Genomic DNA, 6,064 nt, shown 5'->3' with positions numbered 1-6,064 from the left:
TTCGGAGTGTCGTGTCACTATGACACACGTCACGTCACAATCAACAGTTTCATTCGTCCTCCAACATTGCCCACCGGCCACCATCACACCACCAGTCCATACCATCGCCTCTATTCCCGACATACTCTCCTCCTCTGTGCACCACTGCACTGGTAACTTCTGGCTCCCCCTCGCCTCGCCTCGACGGTCGATGCCCCCTTGTCGGCTTCATTCTTTCGACGTTATTGCCCACCAGCTACCACCACCTCTATTCTTGGTAGATTCTCCTCCTATGTGCGGTGGTGTCGAGCCCATAATGACTGTGTGCTCGGGATGATCTTAACAAATTGAGTCGAGCCCGGGCCAACTTGGTCTATTATGCTTTGGATGAGCTTAACAAACCGAACCGAACCGAGCCGAACTCGGCACAAGACAAATCTGAACACCAGTGGTTCAGGCTTGGGCCGAGCTCGAACCGAGCCTTTACACTAGGTTACTTGGTTGAGTCGAGCTTGTACATGTTAATGTCAAGCTTGGCTAGAGCTCGGCTGGTGTGCATCCCTACAACGTTGTTTCAATATTTTTTATAGTATTGTTTTGAGAAGAATGGAAGTTTTTTAATAACATTTAGATAAAAATATATCAAATGATGGTTTTCCTTGACTAAAAAAAAGTGAAAATTTAGTCTCCTCATATCTTGCTTTTAAAATGGGAATTTTAACGTTTAACCACTTAACTTATGACAAAACTACATTTAATCACGTGTTTCAAAACTTTTTGAACTGGCGCTTGAGTTTTCAACATATATAGCTCATTTGACCGCTTTAGGTTATTTTTTTATCATTTGTCTCCAGTTAAACTTATTTTTTCTATCATTTTTTTTTAATGACTAAATGCCACTTTTTGTATTGTAGTTATATCATAGTTAAGGATAAATAAGTACCTTTTGGCAAGTCCAGCTGACTCTCTAAAATGACAATTTAATCAGTTTTTTAATTGATTGAACGTGTCTTTTTGTTGTTTTTAGTATAGTTAAGGTTAAATCAACAACTTTGGTACACAAGAAAAAAACAAAAACAAAGAGGGTTGGCCCATCCCACTAGGCCAACCCTCTTTGGGGTGCACCTGCTGAACTTGAACCCGCCAAAGCCAAGACTAGATGACTGAGCCAAGTTACACCAAGTGAGCATAGGATTCTATTAAGATATAGGGTTGATGGTGCAGTTCAAGCCCTTTTTTTTTTTTTCAAGATAACCTGCTCCTAAGCAGCTATCACTTATTTAATTACCCTCCCCTCTTAGATAGTAAAACTTAAGTTGATGCTCTAGCCAAAGACGGACCTACAATAGGACTAGGGAGGCAAAGAGGTTTCTGGGTCTGTCCCTGGCTCTAGCCCATAGAAAAACTCACCAAGCAAGCCCCTGGTGTGATTTTAGAGAGAATCGATCCCGAGTATGATGAGTTTCAATGATTTTGGTTATGGAACGGTTGACCCGACTTATGTATGGCCATGTGTTGTACATTCATTTACATGGAATCACAATCTTTTTGCAAAATGATGCATTGTTCTTTATTCGCGATGAGAGATCTTAAATAGATGCACTTATTGCACGAGTTTTAAAAAAATACTCACTTAGTAAGGATACAAAAATCTTTGTTCACTTTCATGTATCCTCTATTAGAATCGTGCAAGTTCAGTTACTTTGTTCATGGCAGTCTACCTCTCTTCCTATTAAGTATTTAGGTTTGCTTATCTTTCAAGGGTGCCTCAAGTCCTTATTTGCAATGCTCTTATTTCTAAGTTTCAATGTTACATTAGACCCAAGGGGTTTGGCGTAGTGGGATGGGGCCTAGACCGTTTGACAGGCAGTCTAGGTTCAAATCCCATGGGCATCACCCCGTCACCCCCTCAGTAAACCAAAGCTTGGCGACTCCCTGTGGTCAAGAGGGGGTAAACCTTGGAGTTTTGTGCTGATATGGACAAGAACCATAAGTATGGCAGGTTGAGCCAGCATGACTAGGTATATGTGCTTAGAGGGTTTTTTCTGAGTAAACAAAAAAAGTTTCGATGTTAGATTGAAGATTGGCAACGTTGTTTATTATCCATGGTTGGGAGGATTGTGCTTATTAAAGTATTGTCTCTTTTTTAATTTTGTGGATGTGCTTATGAGTGTCTCGTGCAGTTATTAGCAAAATGAAAGCTATTATGCCAAAGTTTCTTTGTAGTGGTCATGTTTTTATTGATCGTTTTCATTTAATAAGTTGGAAAATGGTTTGCAAGCCTATTAAAAAACACTATGCTGATTTTTTGAAAATATATATGAAGTTAAACTGAACCACGTAACTTTGCAAATACTAGACAAAGTTAGTATATATTTTTTACAAATATTAGACTAAGTTCGCATATATCTCACAAATTTCCTCATTCTCGCAAATATTGGTCATTATTCGCCTATATTTTTTGTGAACTTTCTCATCCTTGCAAATATTTATCGTTGTTCGCATGTATTTAATGTGGACATCCTCATTTTTGTAAATATTTGTCATTGTTCGTCTATATTATATGAGGATTTTCTTATCCTCACAAATATTTGTTATTATTCGTTTATATTTTATAAACTTTTTTATCATCGTAAGTTTACAGTCTTACTTGCTCAATTTATAACATTTATAAAATTTATCATTTTATAATTACATAATTAACTTGTTTATAATATTTATAGAATTCACTTGTTTACAATTGCATAACCATGTTAACAGTATAAGGAACATCCTTCACTTACAAAATATAATTTAGAAATCATAGAATATTTAAAAAATATTAAAAATTTAATCATACAAATTTGCATTGACTATTTAAACTAAACTTTTTATAATTGAATATGCTCATGCATTGCATTTATTTCATTCATTCAAAAAAAAAAAACATGCTCATGCATTGCATTTATTCATTCAGAATTGAACTTTCTCATACATTGCATTCATTCATTTAAAAATGAATTTGCTCGTACATTGCATTTATTTTATTCATTCAAAAAAATGAACTTGCTCATACATTGTATTCATTCATTCAAAACTGAACTTTCTTATACATTGCATTCATTCTGTTCATTGAAAAAGTGATTATACTCATACAACCACTCATTCGTTCAAAATTGAACATGTTCATACATTCGTTCATTTCATTCATTAAAAAATGAACATACTCAAACATTGCAATTATTCATTCAAAATTAAACTTATTCATACATTGCATTAATTTCATTCATTCAAAAAATAAATCTCTCATACAATGTATTGGTTTACATAAGCTTATATATAAAAGGTGGTAACTGATAACCACTTTTTTAGCTAACAGTTTAGTTACTTGGGTTTTCAAATGTTTTTTTCTTGTTTTTCTTAAACCTGATCATAAAGATGTGTTCGACATGATCGATTTACTAGAAAAAAATACTTGGGTCATTATTTTTTATAAATTTTTTTTTAAAGCCTTAAATATTTATGAAAATCTTAAACCATGATTTTTAAACCTTTTAAAATATATCTACTATCAAAATTGGATGATCCAAGAATTGATTTCTATCATATCTACTGCGATCATGGGCATGAATGGCAAAACTACAACAGTTTAGCCATAATTGTCAACATTGAGCATTGCATGAAATGGAAGTCCTAATGTGACCGTTAAAACTTAAGCCATGGATGATGACTCATAGTGAAGAACTTTAGGGACACAAAGAAAAGAAATGAACAAAAAATGTGGAAAATGCTATCTCAAATCAAAGGAGGAATCAAGTCAAAAAAAACTTGAAGCAAAAATAAATAAGACTCTGTTTGGAAACTGACTCTTGGGATGCAAAAGTGGATGCCATAATGGTCATGGATTTAGCAAATCCTTAGAGTTGTTTGGGAACAATCTTTAGAATCCACTAAGGATTTGGTTTCAAAGAATTTAAAACTTGAAATTTAAGTTTTGCAATTTGAAATCCATTTGGATTTGGACTTTTGGATCTAGATCTCAAATAGATCCAAAATCCATTATCTAAGGTGATTGGATCTAGTATCTGAATTTGGATTGCGAAAAGATCTGAAATCCCTTAGAGAATATTAATTGGGTTTAACATTTGATCTAGATCTCAAGAAAATCCAAAATCCACTTTGGATTTTGGATAAGGTATGGGTTTGATCCAAATAGAATTTGATCCAATATGAACCGAGGATCTAATAAGAAATGTAGATTTTGGTTTTAATTAAATAATTAATATTAGATAGTATATTTACTTTATACCTTAAGATCAACTAATAACCTTAATGATTTTTCATAAAGTAGTCTAAACTAAATAGATAGGTAATATAAACAATAAACAAAAATAAAAGGGAAAAGAGAGGGAGCCCCCACCTTTAGTAAATGCTCATCCATAGGAAGGGGAATGGATGAATCGACCACCACTCCCTCTCTCTAAAAGAGTTAAAATAAATAAGAAAAAACAATATAAGATATGTGTATTAAATAAGAGTCAATAATATAATAAGTGGAAAACAATAAATGAGAGGAAGGGGAAAGAGTCACTTGAACCCTCGCTCTCTCCTCTAAAGAGAGAATAAAATAAATAATAAATAAATACCATGTAAAATAAAAGTATTTAAACAAGACTTAATGTTTTTAATAAATATTAGGGGGTTTCAAAAAATTAACACAAATGATTTGAAAAAAGAAGAGACCATGTGTGGTGGGCTTTTCCCCTTCCACGTCATTTAATGGACACCCTATAAATAGAGAAGTCCTCTCTCAACCCTCTCATCTCTCACATCTCTCTCTGTCTCTAAATCTCTCCTCTCGTACCGTATGACTGAGGAAAAATTCAGTGGCTTGTGGAAGCTTGAAGTATATCGCAACTCTTGCCGGTTCGATCAACACTAGAGGTAGGGTTTCTTACCAATGTGCATGTGTGATGGGCCAACATGTAGGATCATGATGAATCATACTTCTATCTGCCTTCATTGGTGAGATGGATGACATGTTAAGTGCAACCGAATCGCACTACTATATGTGCGGTTTGAATTGAATAAAAGAAAAAGAATTATACCATAAAAGAGTTAATAGGACAGAATCAAAATATATGAAGTGTATGTTTGGTGTATAGATTGGTGAGTGAAATCCGATGATTTAAAATAGATTATCTTGTTGTGCCTACATGAGGTATCTTAGATCGTGTGATGGATTTACAAAAAAGAATCAGTACGTAGCAGGGGCATAGCTAGGATTCATGTGAGGGGGGGGGGGGGGGGGGCAAACAGGGGTGTAGCAAAAAAAAATTTATTTGTGCGATAGTTGGGGCTTCGGGGGCAGCGCCCCCGAAAAAAAAAATTTAGATAAAATAAAAAATGGCTACAATTATTAATAAAAATCTATTTCATGTGGACAAATCAAACTATTTGCTGCAGTCAGGGCTGGGCTAGGACCGGGATGGGCTACAAAAATGGATAAAAATCTATTTCATATGGAATCAGGGCTGGGCTAGGACTGGGCTTTGAAAAAAAAAAAGAAAAATTTGAACTGTTTCGGGAGGCAGGACTGGGCTACAGCCCAGTCCTGCCCCCCCTAGCTACGCCCCTGGTACGTAGTATGGTTAATGTTGTTGATAAAATAGATATAAGATGATGGTGCTGAGACTTAATAGTTATTTCATAAATGTGGTTGTAACCGTTGATACAAGGTCATTTCTATTTTGCTTGACAAAGGCGAGGTTTGATCAAATATTTGGTAAATATACTTTATATATATATATATATATATATATATATATATATATATATATATATATATATATATATATATATATATATATATATATATATTGATCGATTTTGAGCTCATTCTTGAGAAATATAAGGAAGAACGACAGTGTCATTGTTGGACTTGTTATTCTTGTCATACGTTGGTTCTTAGCCTAGCCATTTATTCACCCTTCTTAATAAACCATTTACTGGTTTCTAGCTTAACTTGAAAGGCTGGAATGGACAGACTTGAAGGGAATGAACTCCGTGAAAGATTTTGTTTTTCTCTTTGTTGTTCAGTCTATTG

Source organism: Nuphar pumila, chromosome 4, assembly GCF_984573655.1.
Source record: "Nuphar pumila chromosome 4, dmNupPumi1.hap1.1, whole genome shotgun sequence".
NCBI classification, from domain to species: Eukaryota; Viridiplantae; Streptophyta; class Magnoliopsida; order Nymphaeales; family Nymphaeaceae; genus Nuphar; species Nuphar pumila.
This window is presented reverse-complemented; position numbering follows the sequence as displayed.